Source organism: Trachemys scripta, chromosome 4 (assembly GCF_013100865.1).
Source record: "Trachemys scripta elegans isolate TJP31775 chromosome 4, CAS_Tse_1.0, whole genome shotgun sequence".
NCBI classification, from domain to species: Eukaryota; Metazoa; Chordata; order Testudines; family Emydidae; genus Trachemys; species Trachemys scripta.
Genome location: NC_048301.1, coordinates 67,748,938 through 67,768,283, shown reverse-complemented (window position 1 = coordinate 67,768,283; position 19,346 = coordinate 67,748,938). Strand labels below are relative to the sequence as shown.

The following is a 19,346-nucleotide window of genomic DNA, read 5'->3' as shown; positions in this document are numbered from 1 at the left end:
CCAGAATCATGTTTGCTTTTTTTGCAACAGCATCACACTGTTGACTCATATTTAGCTTGTGGTCCACTATAACCCCTAGATCCCTTTCTGCCGTACTCCTTCCTAGACAGTCTTTTCCCATTCTGTATGTGTGAAATTGATTTTTCCTTCCTAAGTGGAGCACTTTGCATTTGTCTTTGTTAAACTTCATCCTGTTTACCTCAGCCCATTTCTCCAATTTGTCCAGATCATTTTGAATTATGACCCTGTCCTCCAAAGGTTAACAGGAAAACCGCAGCAGTCAACGGGCTTTGCTTGGTATGTGGGAAAGAAGGGCGCAGAAGCCAAAAGACAATGGCTTACCATGGCCACATGCAAGCTGAATTCTGTTGCCCAGACCTGCATCTGTGATCTCTAACACCAAAGCCACAGGCACTCAATATTAAGATGGAAAATGCGACCGTGTACTGAAATCACATGTGCTATGTAATGTGAATAGTGTTGTTCACCATGAAAGAGTATAAGCATTGTTCTGTAAAATGTATCATTTTAAAAACTTCTCTCCTTTTTTTCAACCCTCCCTCCAGCAGCTGCAAAGTTTTCAAGCCTCCCTCCTCCGTCTCGCAGGCTCTCTCAGATAAGGCGGGGGAGAAAGAGGACGCGAGACAAGATGTTCACGGAAATAATGGAATGCACCTGCAATGAAAGAGCTCATTTGAATGAGTGGAAGGACACGGTATCTAAATTTAGGAAAGATGCCAATGAACGTGAGGTCATGAGGGACGCTCGAGATGAGAGGTGGCAGGCTGCAATGCTGGGGCTGCTGCATGAGCAAACGGACATGCTCCGGCGTCTAGTGGAGCTTCAGGAACGGCAGCAGGATAACAGACTGCCGCTGCAGCCACTGTATAACCTCCCTCCCCCCTCACCATGTTCCATATCCTCCTCACCCAGACGTGTAAGAACACGGGGGGGGGGGGAGGCTCCGTGCACCTTCCCACTCCACCCCAGTGGACAGCCCAACCAAAAGGCTGTCATTATATTGAATTTTTTCAGTGGCCTTTTACTTCCCTCCTATCCTCCTCCCAAATCTCACCCAGATTACCTTGTCGGTTCTCTCCCTATGTTTATAATCAATTAATAAAGAACACATGATTTTTAAACGATAGTGACTTTATTTCCTTTGAAAGCAAGCTGGGGGAAGGGGGAGGGTGGGTTCCTTACAGAGAATGAGTCAATAAAGGGAGTGGGTTTTCATGAAGGAGAAACAAACAGAAATTTCACACTGTAGCCTGGCCAGTCATGAAACTGGTTTTCAAAGCTTCTCTGATGCACAGCGCTTCCTGGTGTGCTCTTCTAATCGCCCTGGTGTCTGGCTGCGCATAATCAGCAGCCAGGCGATTTGCCTCAGCCTCCCACCCCGCCATAAAGGTCTCCCCCTTACTTTCACAGAGATTGTGGAGCACACAGCAAGCAGAAATAACAATGGGGATATTTGTTTGGCTGAGGTCTGAGCGAGTCAGTAACGATCGCCAGCGACCTTTTAAACGGCCAAATGCACATTCTACCACCATTCTGCACTTGCTCAGCCTGTAGATAGACAGCTCCTGACTCCTGTCTAGGCTGCCTGTGTATGGCTTCATGAGCCATGTCATTAAGGGGTAGGCGGGGTCCCCAAGAATAACTATTGGCATTTCAACATCCCAACGGTTATTTTCTGGTCCGGGAAGTAAGTCCCTTGCTGCAGCCGTTTAAACAGATTAGTGTTCCTGAAGACACAAGCGTCATGAACCCTTTCCGGCCAGCCCACATTGATGTTGGTGAAACGTCCCTTGTGATCCACAAGTGCTTGCAGCACCATTGAAAAGTACCCCTTGCGGTTTATCTACTGGGTACCCTGGTGCTCCGGTGCCAAGATAGGGATATGGGTTCCATCTATCGCCCCACCACAGTTAGGGAGTCCCATTGCAGCAAAGCCATCCACTATGACCTGCACATTTCCCAGAGTCACTACCTTTCGTAGCAGCACCTCAGTGATTGCTTTGGCTACTTGCATCACAGCAGCCCCCACAGTAGATTTGCCCACTCCAAATTGATTCCCGACTGACCGGTAGCTGTCTGGCGTTGCAAGCTTCCACAGGGCTATTGCCACTCGCTTCTCAACTGTGAGGGCTGCTCTCATCTTGGTATTCTGGCGCTTCAGGGCAGGGGAAAGCAAGTCACAAAATTCCAAGAAAGTGCCCTTACGCATGCGAAAGTTTCTCAGCCACTGGGAATCGTCCCACACCTGCAACACTATGCGGTCCTACCAGTCTGTGCTTGTTTCCCGGGCCCAGAATCGGCATTCCATGGCTATAACCTGCCCCATTAACAGCATGATCTCCAAAGCACCGGGTCCCGCGGTTTGATAGAATTCCATGTCCATATCCTCATCACTCTCGCTGCCGTGCTGCCATAGCCTACTCCTCGCCGCCTGGTTTTGCAGGTTCTGGTTCAGCATAAACTGCACGATAACGCGCGAGGTGTTTACAATGTTCACGACTGCTGTCTTGAGCTGAGCGGGCTCCATGCTTGCCGTGGTATGGCGTCTGCACTATTCACCCAGGAAAAAGGCGCGAAACGGTTGTCTGCCGTTGCTTCCCTGGAGAGAGAGGAGGATATACCCAGAACCACCCGCGACAATGTTTTTGGTCCCATCAGGCATTGGGATCTCAACCCAGAATTCCAATGGGTGGAGGAGACTGCGGGAACTATGGGATAGCCACCCACAGTGCAGTGCTCCAGAAATTGACGCTAGCCCCAGTACATGGACGCACACCACCGAATTAATGTGCTTAGTGTGGCCACATACATTCGACTTTATACAATCTGTTTCCAAAATTCGAATTATATAAATTCGGATTAATCCCATAGTGTAGACATACCCATAGTAACACAAGCTACCTCACCTCACATTCATGATCATTTAACATCCCTACGGCAGCTGCAGCTGCTTATGTGGAAGAATAAATGCTTTCCAAATAATTGTGGTATTTGCTGCCTGTAATGTAATATAGTAGCTGGAAGAGAGAAAAAATCAAGCACCTGATAAGACACCAGAAAGCATTCTGTGGTCTGCTGATTGTCCATGGACCATTGTTTGGGAGCCGGTGCAGGCACCTCTAAGATAGAATACAGCCTCCGTTCTATAAACTAGCAATTCTACGCAGCAGAGGAATTTAGGCTCCCAGAGCAGATATATCCGAATTCCAGTTGTGCCTGGACACTAACACCTACATACTCTTAGGAAATGCCCTGGGTCTTAAATAATCCCAGGTGTTCAGAGCATCAGATTTCTCAAGGGGATGAGCATAACCACAGAAAAGATTTAGTCAGCAGTTGTGGTGAAATTTGTCTCAGTCATCTGCAATCTGTGATCATGACTGTTTGGTCAGTCATGAGAAAGACTTAAATTAAGATTAGCATTTTGAACACATGGTAATATAGATTGCCTGGATATCTCTTCCTTATCAGCTGGTAGGTTGCTAAGGGGAAGCATCATATATGTGAGGCCAGAAATGTGGTGTGCCTATTGTTCACTTAGAAATTAAAATAATAAATACCTCAAGTTCAAAGTGTGGCAGTGTGCTAACTAGCTGAATAAAAGGATCTTGGGTGGAGTAGCAGAGGAGAACTGAGAACCTGAATTACCTCACTCCCCACCCTTAAATAGGATTTGCCTATGACGGAAGTCCTTTGTTTCCTAGTTTGAACCTCCCACCTCCAGTTTCTCCTGGAAAAGTACAGAATTCAAGATGGGTTCCAGTATCCAGTGACATGCCCACTTGCCTCTGTAGCCATTCTTCACAGGCTGACCTACACATTCACAGGAAGACTAAGCTCTTTTACAGTCCATTGGCTCTTGCTGATGGCCCATCAGCATTGGAGGCTTTTTCATTGTTGTACCTGAAGTGTTAGCGGGGGCGTCACCCAAAGTAACATACTTGAAATATAGATATAGTCAATATTCCTAATTTCAGATACAGAAATGATACATGCATACAAATAGGACAATCGTATTCAGTAAATCATAACCTTTCCAACGATATCTCACATGAGCCATCTTGCATAAAGTATATCTCAGTTATGTCATATGAATATCATAAGCATATTTTCATAAAGAACGTGGAATGACACGTCACACCTCTGCTCTGAGATTACTGCCAGAGGATTGGTCATTGACCAATGTGGAGGCAGTGTGCCTAAAATTCCTTTTTGGCTTTGGTTATACAACCACCAAGTGTTACCAAACACTGTAATGTCATTCATAGGTGTTTTTGCAAAGTTCTGGGTTTCTGTTCCCAGATTGCCAGAAAACATTGTGCTGAGTAGCATTGTGTACATAATGCAGATGTCAGTGTCCTTTAAAGTGTAGGTGTCTTGGCATTTAGCCACCAATGCTAGGAGGCAGTGTGCCTCAGTTTCCCCTTCCACACAGCAGTCTAGATTGGTTATGCTTTCTCTACTGTGCCAAACTCTAAGCTTGTTTACAGGTACCAGCTGAGAAGCAGTACGCTCATAACTTTCTTGTTACTACTCCCAGTCTGTAACAAAGATTTTTCCAAAAATCATGCATGTTACACATTTTTAAAGTATTTACCACCAGTATCAAATTATTTGTCTTAACTTTGTCTCTTACTACACACACTGTGGGTTATCAGCAAATTCATGACAGAGAGGTGCTTCCAAGTATGATTATCATACTATGCCTTCTATCTAAACAGATCAGTTTGTTCAGCATTTATGGTATTTCGCATCCCCTCAGTAAAAGTTCTTACTTTGGGAATGTCTTTGGGGTTTTGGCAAGGAAAGGGTGTAAGGAGACCTTGTATGTTACTGGCCCTCCCCCTGGGGAGTTGCATTTCTTCTCCAGGGTTAAACCCATGCGAAGAATCCACCCCCTCTCCTGAGAATCCTTTGTGCTGTTCACCTCCAACACTCAGGTTTGATGCTTAGCTGTGGGGAGGGGTTTACCTGCCCGGGAAGTGACTGTCTCCGCCCCTTCATCAGGTGGATCATTAGCATGTTCACAGACACCAAAATGCTTGGAAGAACTCCCCCCCCCCCCGCCTTAAAGAGACAGAGTTAGTTTTCACAAGTACAGTAGGAAAAACATTTTGCCAAAGTGGGGCCTGGAGTGGGGTACCCTTAGTCACCCCTCTCGCTGTTCCAAAGAGGACAGTTGTATGGTTGCTCCCCTCCGGGAGGTCAGATACACAGTTCCCCCTTAAAACCTGAGCCACCGGTGAGGTGCCTGGGATTACAGATGCAGATCCAGCAAATTTCTCCTGGGCAAAACCCTTCCCTGCAATGAATGGGGAGACATTCCTGTACTCCCCCACTTTCCTTCTTAACTTCTTTCTTTGGGCCCCCTGCCAGAGCACACACCCCTGCGCTCCCTGGAGGGCAATCTGTCCCCTGTCCAGTTCTGGGCTCACAGCTACCAGCCATGACAGACTCTTCACTGTCAAGCCCTGTACCCTTCTCCGTCTTTGAATGGGGTTGGCCTCCAGTTGCAGAGCCTCTGGAATCCTCATTCCCCCCACCCCTCCCGCAGCAGTTTCTTGGATCCCACCTTCCCCCTCTAAAGCTTCCTCCAGGACACATTTCCCTATGCATCCTAGAGCAGGATTTATCCCTTGCTTAACTGCAACCTCCTGGCAGCCAGCAACCTGGACAAGTATCAGGGGGTTGCCGTGTTAGTCTGTATCTACAAAAACAACAAGGAGTCTAGTGGCACCTTAAAGACTAACAGATAACAACCTGGACAGTCTCCCTACCATAAGGCAAAACATTCCCCTCCCCTGAGGGAACAGCCACGGGACAGGAGCTGGTTCTAGTCAACCCCACCTCTTGGGGCAAATGGCTTAGCAGTCCTGGAGAGGAATTAAAGAAAGACTCTTCCATTTTCTCAGCAGTATCTTTAGTTTTGCTCCTTCCCACTGGGGCTTCAGCACAAGATTTCTCTTCGCTGCTGACAGACCCCTGTATAGCCCTAGCCACATTGAAAAAGTCATTACCCAAAATAATTTGTGTTGGGTTATGAGAAACCGCAGTCACGGTTAACTCAGCTTGCAAATCCCCAGCTTCCACGTGCACTTTAGCCAAAGGCACAGTGATTTTGTGACCCCCTACTAACAAAAGCTCTGCCATCTGTCCTGGCAGTATGTCTTTCTCCTGACCACAGAGATTTCTGCACCAGTATCTCTCCTTGAAGGAAATTCTGCGCCATTTACTCTGACAGCCTTCATGTGCTTACTGCCTGGCTGTACAGTGGCAAGCTTCACAAATCCTGTGTGATAAGTGGCAACTGCCTGAGGTGTGTCTGTGCTCTGGGTAACAGCATTTCCCTGAGTTACCTGTTGCCTGTTCCCACTCAGCATAAGGCATTTATTCCTCAGGTGCTCAGTGGAATTACGATAGCACCTTCTGGGTGCTTCTGCTTTCACAGGAGACTTGGGACAGGGACTGCAGGAGTGAACTTGGGGAGGTGAGTGTCCAGCCTCCCATCCACCCTCCTCCTTCCCAGGAGTAAAACAGGGACTTTGCTTCCCACCGAACTTTGACCCCTCTGCCTGTGATTTACTCCTTCTAGGTGGTTGGGATTGCTCACATTTATCATCATAAGCAAGTGCATCGACTGTTTCCACCTTTTTAACCCATAAACACTGTTTTTCATCATCACTAGACATATTCAGGAACTGATCCTGAGCAACCAAATCACAAATTCCTTCAAAGTTTTAAATACCTTTTCCCCTCACCCATTTATCCAGTAGATCTCTAATTTGGTTCACATAAACCACATTACTTAATCCAGTCCCTCTCTTAAGATTTCTAAATTTTACTCTATAAATTTCAGGTGCAATCTGAAACGGTTTTAAAACCAAATCCTTGCATTTACCATAATTGGAAGCATCACCCATGGGCATCTTATTGAATATGTCCAGAGCTCTCCCAGTCAATTTTGCAACCAAAGTGGTCATCTTTTGATCCTTAGAAATTGCATGGAGCATACACAATCTCTCAAAGGCGATGAAATATTCAGCAATGTCACCAGACTCACTATATGGTGGGCACAACCGCTCCTACTTGTGGATTTTTGGAGAGGTGGGGGGTTCTGTCTCCTCCACTTCATTACAGCCAGTTCATGCTTCTGGGCTTCCCTTTCTCTCTCAGCCTCGAACTGTCTCAGTTCCATGGCTTGCTTCTGGGCTTCCCTTTCTCGGTCAGCCTCGAACTGTCTCAGTTCCATGGCTTGCTTCTGGGCTTCCCTTTCCCTGTCAGCCTCAAGTGGGCTCAGTTCCATGGCCCTCTGATGTGCAGACTTCTGCTTATCAATTTCCATCTGTTTTAATTCTGTCTGTCTCTTGGGTATTTCTTCCCTTTTCCTCTACCTGCAACCTGTAGAGCTCCAACTTCCTCATAGCTTCATTTTCACACTTTTCTGTCCCTACTTCTCTTGCCCAAAATAAGCAAACAGAAAATAACAAACCAGTAACTACTTTGTCTGTTCTCTAGCCACCCCACTTAAAACTACCACCAGTGTTTCAGGGCAATAAGCCGTGCACACTATCCTGCTCAACTATGCCACTGTGATGGGTTGGACCCCTGGGGAAGCCACCTGATGTGCTGAGATACCACTGAGTCTATCTGTTCTGCCAGCATGGGCCCCCTTTAACCGGTCTTGCTGAGCCAGGCTCTTAAAAACCTCCTCTAACACACACAGAGGCAGGGCCACATCCAGCTGCAGATCAGCTCTGGGAAGACTCAGTTTAAGGGACTTGCTCCAGCACTCAGGTGTCCACCTCCCTTGGAGTGCAGATCCACAGATACAATATGAAATTCGCCCCCTCCCTCATTGTGGAGAGAGGCGTGCACACTTCTTCCCCCTCCCTCCCTCTCCCGCACTTAGAAATCACAAACTGGGTTATATTGTAAACCAGAAATAAATTTATTAACTCTAACAGGTGTATTTTAAGTAGTTAAGGAGGTAGCAGACAGAACAAGGCAGATTACTAGGAAAATAAAACAAGAGCACGCAAACTAAGCTTAATACACTAAAGAAACTGATTACATGCAAGTTCTCACCCTAAATGTGGTTCTAATAATCTTCTTCAGAGGCTAGACACGCTTCCAGCCTGGGTCCAGTTCTTTCCCCCAGTTCAGTCTTAGTTGTTTCCAGCAGTCATCTTGGGTGAGGTAGCAGGAGAGAACTGATGACCTGGATTAACTCACTCCCCACCCTTAAATAGGATTTGCATAAGGCGGGAGTCCTTTGTTTCCTAGTTGCGCCCCCAGTTTCTCATGGAAAAGTACAGAATTCAAGATGGGTTCTTGTATCTGGTGACATGGCCACATGCCTCTGTAGGGCTCCTGTACCCATTCTTCACAAGCTGACCCACAGGTTCACAGGAAGACTAAGCTCTTTTACAGTCCATTGGCTCTTGCTGACGGGCCATCAGCACTGTCGGGCTTTTTCATTGTTGTATCTGAAGGATTAGCAGGGGGCATGTAGTGGGGTGATCACCCCGCTCCTACCCGGAGGGGTTAAAAACAGCCCTGTAGAGGGCTGTAGCTGGGGAAAGGCTGATTGGGGAAGCAGCCTCAGCTGGGGTCACGCCCAAATTAGGGCCCAGCTGGCCCTTATAAGAGGGCAGAGAGTCTCTCTCTGTCTCTAGAGGGAGAAGGGCCTGGCTGCTGGGAAGCTGAACCAAGTATCTAAAGTAGAGTACGGCTGAGGAAAGGCCAGACAAGCTGGGGAGCTCTGGTCTGGAAAACCCCCAGGCTGCAGGCCTTGTTAAGGGCCAAAAAGGTACTGGGGTTGCAACAGGGCAGCCCAAGGGTAGGCAGAGGCAGCAGGTCCAAACCCCCCTTGCCAATGATGACTGGCAATTATACTGCAGTCTGCCCCATTGAGCGGGGGCTAGATGGTGACTGGCAGTAGCCAAAGACTGAGGTGAGGTGGGGATAGGGGGTTCCGTGGGGAGGGGAGACCCAGAGACCACAGGGTACTGCAGGGGGCAGAACACTGGCAGAAGGAGCACCGGGGTCCGGGAGGGACACAGGGGCCAGCAGCAAGGAGAGATACCAGCCTGCAGAGGGCGCTCCTGGGTCAAAGGGCTAATTCCCAGGACGACTGACAGGAGGCACCGCAGGGGTGAGTCATTGCATCATTACAGGGCATCACCCAAAGTAACAGTTGAAATATAGATACATAATCAACATTCCTAATTTCAGATACAGAAGTGATACATGCATACAAATAGAACAATCATTCAGTAAATCATAACCTTTCCAAGGATATCTCATGAGCCATCTTGCATAAAGTATATCTCGGTTAGGTCATATTCGTATCATAAGCATATTTTTGTAAAGAATATGGAATGACATCACATGGACAATAACTGCATCTCTGAGGTTGGAAGGCACCTGAGCCCATTTCAATGCTATTGCAAGCCTTTCTTGAGAATGGACCATACCCAAGAACACCAGTTCTGACATGAATTTACTCTGCAAAGCCTGGAAATTCAGTCAGAAAACAGCTGACAGCTCAGTTCCTCCTGGTTGAGCTCCATGTTCATTTAATACAGAAAGTAGTGACAATTCTCAAGGGTACTGGGATGTCCATAGCAGTTTCCCAGCACACCCTTCAGGTCCTACAAAAGTTCACAAGTTGCCATGCAACCCCACAGGGCACTGATGTAGCAACAGTAGGGAGCCCTGTAGGTGGATGCACTGTTTGCCACGTGGTTGTAGCTGGGTTGGTCCCAGGATATGAGAAAGACAAGGTGAATGAGGTAATATCTTTTATTGGACCAACTTCTGTTGATGAGAGAGAGATGCTTTCGAGCTACACAGACTTGAGGTCTAAAGAAGAATTTGGTGTAGCTCAAAAGCTTGTCTCTCTCACCAAATGAAATTTGTTCAATAAACAATATTACCCCACCCACCTTGTCTGAGGATGCGCTGGACCATTTTACAAAGGGCAGGCTGATGAATAATAAATGCAGTCTCACTGAACTCTCTCACAAACAGCAGCCATCTTGATGTGACTCACAGGAAGCATCCTCGCAAACTGTGGGGTGCACTTTATTGAAAACATTCAGTACATAGAAAGCAACTTTACAATTACATTAGCTACATATGCTGTGCAGGGTAAAGTACCCTGTACTCTTGAAGTAGAGGGTTAGAAAGATGTGTGATGGGCAGATGAGAGGCCCAGGGGCGAGAGAATGTGGTAAGATGGTGGGGTCCTGGAAATTTTACTGTCCTGTAGGGCTAGATATCTTAGCAACCTTGGCTCAAGCCATTTTTACTGACTTCGCTTCATAGAGAATCTCTCACGCACCCCCTCCAATTTTTTTGGTTAAGAAAACAGCTCCTCCTCTCCCCCCCCACCCCCCAAGCTAACTGTAGCCATCAGCAGCTGGCAGCCGTTACAGCAGCTGTACTTCCTGTCAGGAGGAAAAAAAGCTTTTGAAAGAGGAAAAGGCTGTTGAAAGCAGCCAACCTCATTTCCCGTGCAAGCCCAGCCCTGGGACCAGCCAGACCAAAACAAAAAAACAACACCTGTGTTTTCTGAGGTGGCGTGAGGCAGCTGGCAATTCTGCACGACATTAATAATTCTTGGAGTATGGAACCTGAGATGTCTTGGAATCCCCATTTAGTTATTCACTGGCTAAAATTACTGCTCTAAAGTGACAGATGTGTATTTCCTAGACGTCTACAAAGGCAAGAGCCAGGACATTGTTTCACTCCACTTTGGGACAAGGAGTTGGAGGTAAAGGGAAACAAGAAATACATTGTTAATCTCAAAGGATTAAAAGAAAAATCTTGCTAAACTGGATATAGTAGTGGCACAAAAAGGTACTGCCAGTTGGGCTTCCGCCACACAAATCCATGACGGTGCCCCTCTATTATTTAGACAGCATTATACATATGTATGGATGGCACTTGACCAAAAATATCCTAAACACAGCCATGCTCCTCGACCCAGAGACCTTAAACTATGTTATAAGCTTAACTTCAGCCTTGAAGACCACAACTCTTCAATTCCCTCCTCAAGGCCCACTTCTGTGATACCTACAAGTTATGAGCCAACTAAGGGTGGCTAGGTTGAAGGGTAGTCGGCAATAGCCGATGTGTGTTCATTAGAATCCCTAAGTGATTAAGAACCATTATGTTGTGCACTTAGCTAGTCCATATAAATGTGTGATTTTATCATCATTACACTCAGCCTCCCTCCACCCCTTTTCATTTCTATGGTTTGTTACCCCCTCTTTTTGCAGCTTAATTATAAGGCCTTTGGGACAGGGATTGTCTCCTCCCACATGTGCTATGGGCTGTTTAAACACTAGGGTCCCCATCTCGACTGAGGCCTTTGAATGCTATTGCAATGTAACTAGTCCGATAAGAAGATAAATTACAAAACAATAAGAAAGTAAAGACTATTAACACTCCTACTGTTCTGGATCTGCTGTTCTTCTTTGGAGAGCAAATATTGTCCTCACTACAAAACTGGAGCAGAGTAAGTGTCCACCAGCTAAGCCATTTCACTTGTGAAGTAAACAGAATATGAATTTAGGTCTTCCTCTTGGTAGCAGACAGTCATTTACTCTATTCATTTTCTTAGTAAGTTTCTTTGGAATCCAACTAACCATATCCCACCTAATTAGATATATATGGCTTTGGTATAGACTTAATTGTTACTCCCATGCTGCAGAAGTAGAAGCATGTTCTCCTGAGAGGCATGGGATAAACCAGCTACAGCAGCTATATGCTGGAAGTAGAATAGACGTGGGCAGACTCCTGTCAGGATTTCCAAAGAGGCTAAAATGAAACTGAGTCATGTCATGAGGATAATGCAACAGCCTGTGTTTGACTGCCAAGGTACAGTCTATGGCTCCAGGTGACTAGATTGAGAAGTTTATGGAGATAGGAAGAATGTGTGGAAGCCATACACCCAACAAAAGATATGGCAACAGAATACTTGGAAGGAGTAGACCCATTACCAACCATTGATAAGGGAAGAGCATCTGTCCCTCACTAAACCCAAGAAGACTCAATTTTGTGACCTACTAATGGAGCCCTCACCTGCTTTTACAGAGCAAGTCAATGGTAATAGTGACTGCTGCTGCAGGCAGTAGTGACCAGAGCCCCGGCCCCAACAAGTCCAAGGCCTTCAGACGTTGCACATCCAATTATCTAGGGTACTTCTTCCTCAACTCTCCTCCCAGGTGTGTTGTCTCTCAACTAGTTTTGTAGCAAGGATTACCGGGGAAAGACTGCTTAAATAGGTAAGCACAGTCCACATGGACTAGTCTCTTTGCTGAGAGAGGAAGAGGCGTTTCAAGAAAGAGAGAGATTACTTCAGAAAAATATTACATATAAAAATCTGAAACAAAATGCAATGCAAGCCTCTGCTCAGTCACTTTACATTGTGTCCCTTCCTTCTACCCTTTGACTTTGGGTTGTCTGGTTACACTGTAAATTCCTTGGGGCAAGGACCTGACTTCATACATGTATAAAGCAAACACACCCTTTTGGGAGCTATATAGTCCCCCTGCTTCTCCAGCTAGGAAGACCCAAGCTAACCAGATTCCACTGTACCAACTCTTGTTAGCGCCAGCCAGAAGCACAAGAAAAGCATGTGGCTACTTGAGGCCCCCAATTTACTATGAACACCGTTAACAAGTCATAGTTCCTGGCCTGATCCTCCTCATGGCAACTGGCTGTCCTGCCATTACTGTAGCACCAACTCGGCGCATGCGCGCGCGCACACACACACACACACACACACCAGACTTCCACCCCAATCCTCCAAAGTCAGTCAGTCCGGCCTTTGCTCATCTCATCGTCCTTTCCCAATCTCACACTTCTTGTATCAACAGCTCTAATGAGACATCCTGCAATTCAGGGGGAAGCCATCGTAAGTCAATATATCCACTGTCAGATTCTTAAGAGTGTGGCAAAGTCTCAGAGCCAGTGCTGAAAGAGAGGATGCACCATTGGGACAGAGACTTCCATTGTTACTTGGACAAGTGCTGTGACAGCTACAACATATTGCACAAGGCAAAACACAGAAGTGACATTGCTGCAAAAAGCGTAAGAGCTCTTCGCAACAGGAAAACACACAAGGCATGATGCACTTCACCCCCTCAAGCAATTTTTGCAATCTAAAATGTCAATGCCACCACAATCATAGAAGTGACAGATATTAATAAAATCAAATGGGCAGTTTTATCTTCTTGCTGAGACATACCAGCTTTATCTGACCTTTTCAGCTGCTCTTTATTCTTTCTAGTCCTACTAAATCCTTCTTCCACCCCAGTCCCTCCTTCTACTGAGGAGTATGAACTTCCCACCATGGCACAGAGGCTGCATCATAGTTGTACAATAGCTGCAGAGACATTGTAACTAAGCCATGAAAGTCCTGTTTGCTACTCTCCCATTTAGGAGATTTAAGTCTAGCAGCAAGCAGCTCAAAGGAGCATAAGCTTTGCTAGAACAAGACCGTGTTAATCACCATCAAAAGCTACTCAATTCCCTCTTTGTGTCATAAGTTACATTTAACGTAATGTTATTAACACACACACACACACACTTTTGAGGCCGAGTAAGTTTCCACAAAGATTTAGTCTGTGTTTAGAAGAGGGGAGACCTTCAGACAGTCAATCCTCTGTGCACTACACAGTACACTATCTACTTTACAAACCAGGTCAGATGTACTTTGCAGTGTGAAATCTTGGGCAAACTATAGCTACCCGTTACTATCCCACAATTTTCAACTGCCACATCTTGAATTAGGGGCAAAGTCCCTCCCTCACCACAAAGTAAAGGCTGTAGGAGCAACACTGAGAAGTAAATGTCATACATGTCTGGAAAACAAAATCAATTCACACAGCCACTGGCGCTTATGTTTGGAGAGCCACGTGTTTGAATAGCTGCACCTGTGTGTTTCTGAGTGCACAACACAGCCTGCTTTTACTACCTGGTTTGGAAGTAGGCACTTTGCATTGGTTCTTGACGTGATGCTGTGCATTATGGGATTTCCTAGAAAGACCCACTAGCTTCTTCAGCAAACTGTAATGCCCTGTCCATGCTACTATTAGGCTTTGTTTAAATTAAAATCATCCAGACCCTCATTCATGGTTCTATAATCGTTTACTAAGAACGGACAGGGAATTGGTTCACACAGGGCTTTGAAGCAACACAATTACCCATTAGAGCAGCTCTGGCTTCCCACAGACTAGATCTACACTATAGAAAGTTTGGATTGTGCACTTGGCTTGTGTTGCAGATTTTACATCTATATCTTCAATGATTGCTCTATATCTATGTGTGCTTCTAGATACACAGCCAGGGCCGGGTCGAGCTTTTTTGCCGCCCCAAGCGGCGAGGGGGTGGGGAGAGGGGCGATTGGCGGCACTTCGGCGGCTGCTCTCCGCTTCATTTTTCAGCGGCCGGTCCTTCTCTCCGAGAGGGACTGAGGGCCTGCCGCCAAAGACCTGGACATGCCACCCCTGTCCATTGACCGCCCCAAGCACCAGCTTCTTATGCTGGTGCCTGAGCCGGCCCTGTACACAGCAATAAGGGCAAGTTGATCTGAGCAACAAAACTACTTTAAATTTTTATAGCATCTTTTGAAAGCAAAATTGCAGTGACTACATAAGTCACCAAGTTAAAAAAAAAAAATCAATCAAGAAATATATTAAGTGGATTTTGAGACAGAACCATTTTATCACTGTTTTGCTAGCTCTGTAATAGACCACTGTGGAGGTGCATAGTTTTTGCTGTAGTAGCATGTGTGACCCATAATGTCCAGTCACTGCACTGGCTTTGCTACTAAGTTGCTGGCAAGATTTGTGATTTGTTTGTAACCTGTCTAAATATCTGTCCAGCTGTTAACCTGCCACAGCACAGAAACTGGGCTTCGCATCAATTCTGACTACAGATCCCCATGACTAAGGCTAAGATTTTGTCACGGAATCCAAGACTTCCAGAGACCTCCGAGACATTTTCAGCTTCAGCCCGGGTGCTCCCAGCCACTGTGGGCAGCGGGGGAAAACCTTGGAGCCTAAGCAGTGGTAGGTGCTGGACCGTCCTCCCTCCTCATTGTGTCACAGTTATTTTTAGTAAAAGTCAGGGGTGGGTCATGGGCAATAAACAAAAATTTACTGAAGCCTGTGACCCATTCCTGACTTTTACTAAAAATATCCATGACAAAATCTTAGCTTTACCTCTGACAGATACAGCTGAATCAGTGATGAACCCTGCTTGGCTGCAAGTGTAGACAAAGGCAAACCATATTCAGTACTGTTTCCGTAGCCATAGCTATTGAAACCTGCCTCTTCAGATACTATGGACATCCTCCCACTCAGACATTTGGTAGCAGTGTAAGGAATGACAGAGGGTGAAAGTGTAAAACACATGTACACTTGCATCTCTCAGGTCCAGGCAATACCCCCAGAAACTCACCAGAGACCAACTCCCTCAATTACACCTCTGTTGCTGCTGAATATACTTTTGTCTCAGGCCTGGTCTACACTACAACGATTTGCTGGCATAGCTATTTTAGCTAGGAGTGTGAAGCTATGACAGCAACCCCCCCGGTGTAGGTGCAACTATCCCAAGACAAGAGTGCTTCTGTCAGCCTAGACAACTTTTGGGGAGGTGGTGTAGCTAAGTCAGCAGAACTCCTGCCAGCTTAGGCTGCATCTATACTAGGTAGCTCTGCCAGCATAGCTATACTGACCAAGGCTCTGTGGTGTACACACGCCCTTAGCGACCTGCCAGAACTTAGCTGTGCAGCTCATGAGGAAGTCAAGGAGTAAGCAGAAGCCCATTTAGACCAGAGCTATGTCTACACTAGGAGCGCTTTATTGGTATAGGCATCGGTACACTATACCAGCAAAGCTTCCCTAGTGTACATGGAGCAATGCCAGCAAAACTGCACTTTGTACCAGTCCCCACAGGGGAACAAACTATACCAGTGCTGGATGCAGTTATACTGGCAAAACTGCACTATAAGACTTCGGCTTCTGCCACCACAGCTCTGTCAAACAGGGATCACCGGTCTTCATCCCCTTACCAGACAGACATAGCTAGTGTAGTGGTCTAGGTAAGCAAGAATGAGTCTAGTTTTTTCCTGGGATTTCACAGGTATGAGATGTTTCTACCAGTAAATCAACACTACTGGCAAAGAGGCGGGGGCAGGGGAGAAGACCCCATCCCTTGCAATCCAGTCATACTCTGGGACTGTGAAAACTGAATTAGCAACCACCTGTCACATAAACCAGTCTCACGTGAGTCTGGCATAGAAGTTTCTCATGTATGCTTAGTAAAATCTAATTTTATATGCATTAGATGGGAAGGGGAAAGAAAAGCTGGGATCCTTGCCGAACTGGTTTTCCCCACAGGATATTGCAAAATGCTGTGAAGTGAGTGTACCTTTTATTAGCCAATGACAGACTAAAGTAGTGAGAGAAAAACAACCCAGCATGTGCCTCCATAAATACATGGTAAATATTTGCTCTTCTTCCAAGCATATGTGCCTCATGAATCCTGTGTTTCCATTACCATTACAGCGTTGTGCAGCCAGAGGAAGAATCTGCTGCTGCCATTTTAATTCTATTGGCCATTAAATCACTGAGTCAGATGGCATTTCAGATTGGTAAAGTACCGGCAAGGCTTACTTCTGCATGACCAGAACAGTAATAACGTTAGTAAGTCACCAAAAAGGTTTGCCACCTCACTCTTTTCCTCTGAGAAGCAGAAGGAAGTCCTGGCAAAGTTAAATAATAAAACTGGCTGTGTTGGGAATATTAAAAGTATGCCCTTAATATTATTTTAAAGTGAAATTCTGATTAGCAAAACTCTTCATTTGGGCTTGAATAGCGATTGTTTCTGTCCTTAGACACCAGCTCACAAGAAAATATAAAAATGTGTGGCAGGCTGTCTGAAGGCAGAGTGATGTTACAAGGCAATATCACACAGCGTTGCGGCTTGCATTACATGTTTTGCAAGTTCCAAAAAACATTTTACAGTACTTAAAGCTATATTGAAAGGGATCAACTTGCCAAGCACTAAGATGCAGCCTCTTCTTGGGTGGAAAATAGCAACAAGCTATCAAAAGACAGGAATTAAAAGTCAAAATAATTTATGGAGGCAGAACTCAACCACCCAGATTAGGGTTTGGCCAAGATACCAGGACTAAAACTACTACAAAGAGCCATGCAGCTTGGATGACCACAATTTTCCCAAATTCCCATTTGAAATCTCTCCACTGCTGCAGGAGATGCCTGTATCATGCTGGATCTCTGTAATGAGTCCAAGGGAAGAATGTCATCTATTGAGTCATCAACAGCTCTTCCTGCACCCTTCTGGATTTTCCTTGGAGGTCTCCTGTCCACATACTGACTGGATTTAATTCTGGTTTGCTTGAGATCACAGCAAAAGTTTTCAGTAAGGTGAAAACTTTAAGCAGGGATGAGAAGTGTCCTTGCAGCTGCCTAAACATGGCTCCAGTGAAGGTCTACTCAGAGGATACACCGGTCAAAATGTGTGATGTGTTCCCCACACATGCTGTATTGCCGCAGCTCTGTACAGTAGAACCTCAGAGTTACAAACACCTCAGGAATGGAGGTTGTCCGTAACTCTGAAACGTTCGTAACTTTGAACAACTTTATGGTTGTTCTTTCAAAAGTTTACAACTGATCATTTACTCAATACAGCTTTGAAACTTTAATATGCAAAAGAAAAATGCTGCTTTCCCCTTAACCTTTTAGTAGTTTACGTTTAACATGTACTGTATTTGCTTTTTTTTTTTTTTTGGTTGTCTCTGCTGCTGCCTGATTGCGTACTTCCAATTCCAAATGGGGTGTGTGGTTGACTGGTCAGTTCATAACTCTGGTGTTCTATTGGACTTTGGTTTTGCTTTTAGCACACTCGTGGACTTTGCATACAGTTCCGAGTATTTCTGCTCTCTGTCAAAGCCCTTATTGTTATCAAGAATGTTGCCAACTAGAGCAGCTCTGTCTCCTCACATTTCATGAGAGGACTTGCAGGTGTTGCCTTTTCTATGGTGTTTCCTGTGCTGCTTATTTTGCTGGGGGAGGATAGGTAGTGTTGTCGCTCTGGGCTTTCTAAACACAAAGCTAATATAGAGAGAGTGAATAATTAAAAGAGCGTAACCCATCTCCCTGCTGCTTTGCACAAAAGGCTGTGCCAATCGAGTCATTCACCTGCTCTAGACAGTTGGCCTGCTTTCAATCACCAGGGCTGGAGCAATTTATCAGTTCCTTGTTCTCTTAAGCAGATGGATCTTGAAATACTCTTGATTTCTAAAGGAGAGAACTGCTTACCAGGAAGAGATTCTTCCCACTAGTGAAGCTTATTCTCTCACCATCCCCTCAGCCCCACCTTCCTCAAAAATACAGCCCCTCAATAGGGACCCTGAGCAGTCTAATTTCCTCACCTGAAGCATACTAGCCCTTCCTGAATGCAGGGACTGCACTCTGTTACTGAGAGCCAGAGCACCTCACCATGAGCAGGGATGGGGAGGGAAACCTTCTTTAAACCTAAGCTGGAGGACCTCACTTCAGACATCTGGTGGCAGGAAGGTAGCAGTCTCTCCCTGGCAGCTTTCACAGCCACACCACAAGATCCCATAGTTAGTTTCTGGTGAGAAAGAGAATCAGAGCTAGTCATTGGCACTGAGCCTGACAGTTTGGTAACAAAGAGCAAGGAGCTGGAAGGAATACCTGCAACCAAGAGATTTCCTGATGGCTTAGCATAATGGATTTACTATGTATTCATCCTTCATCCTCATCCCCTGTGACTCAAACCAACAGCTAAATTTGCAGGAGGAAAACTAAACTAAACTAGTGAGGACACTGTAACCTTCAAGTCTTTCCCTCCAGATCTCCCATGTTTGTAGATTTGTTCATCACCACCTCTGCAAGAGCCCTGCTTATCCCACTACCTTTGCTCTACTATGCTGAATTCTTCTCCCTTATCTTCACTTCTTCTTCACTTTACTGATTGCCGTTCCCTTTGCTATGACCTTCCTAAATCCCAGATCTTCAGGCTTTAGCATGTGCAGAATGCTGTGGCTTTCCTTAGGTGTACAAAGAGCATCAACCACATCATCTGTAAGGTGGCAAAAGATGGCTACAGATGCCCATATTGTAACACCAACTATAACAAAATGCAGAATGTTAACACTGATTCACAGCTGTAGGAAAAAATTTTCTTCAGACATCCCAATAGCCTCCTCCTTTGTGCAAATGCATAGTCATTTTAATGACTAACTTGGTTTTGAATTGTTA

The 19,346-nt window shown here is 45.7% G+C and overlaps 1 protein-coding gene across 1 annotated transcript in view; it reads right to left on the bottom strand.

Annotated features, from left to right (window-relative positions):
* The window catches only part of ACTN1 (actinin alpha 1), a gene marked incomplete in the record, with an annotated part of 136,267 nt that overhangs the window by 69,369 nt on the left and 47,552 nt on the right, over positions 1–19,346 (bottom strand).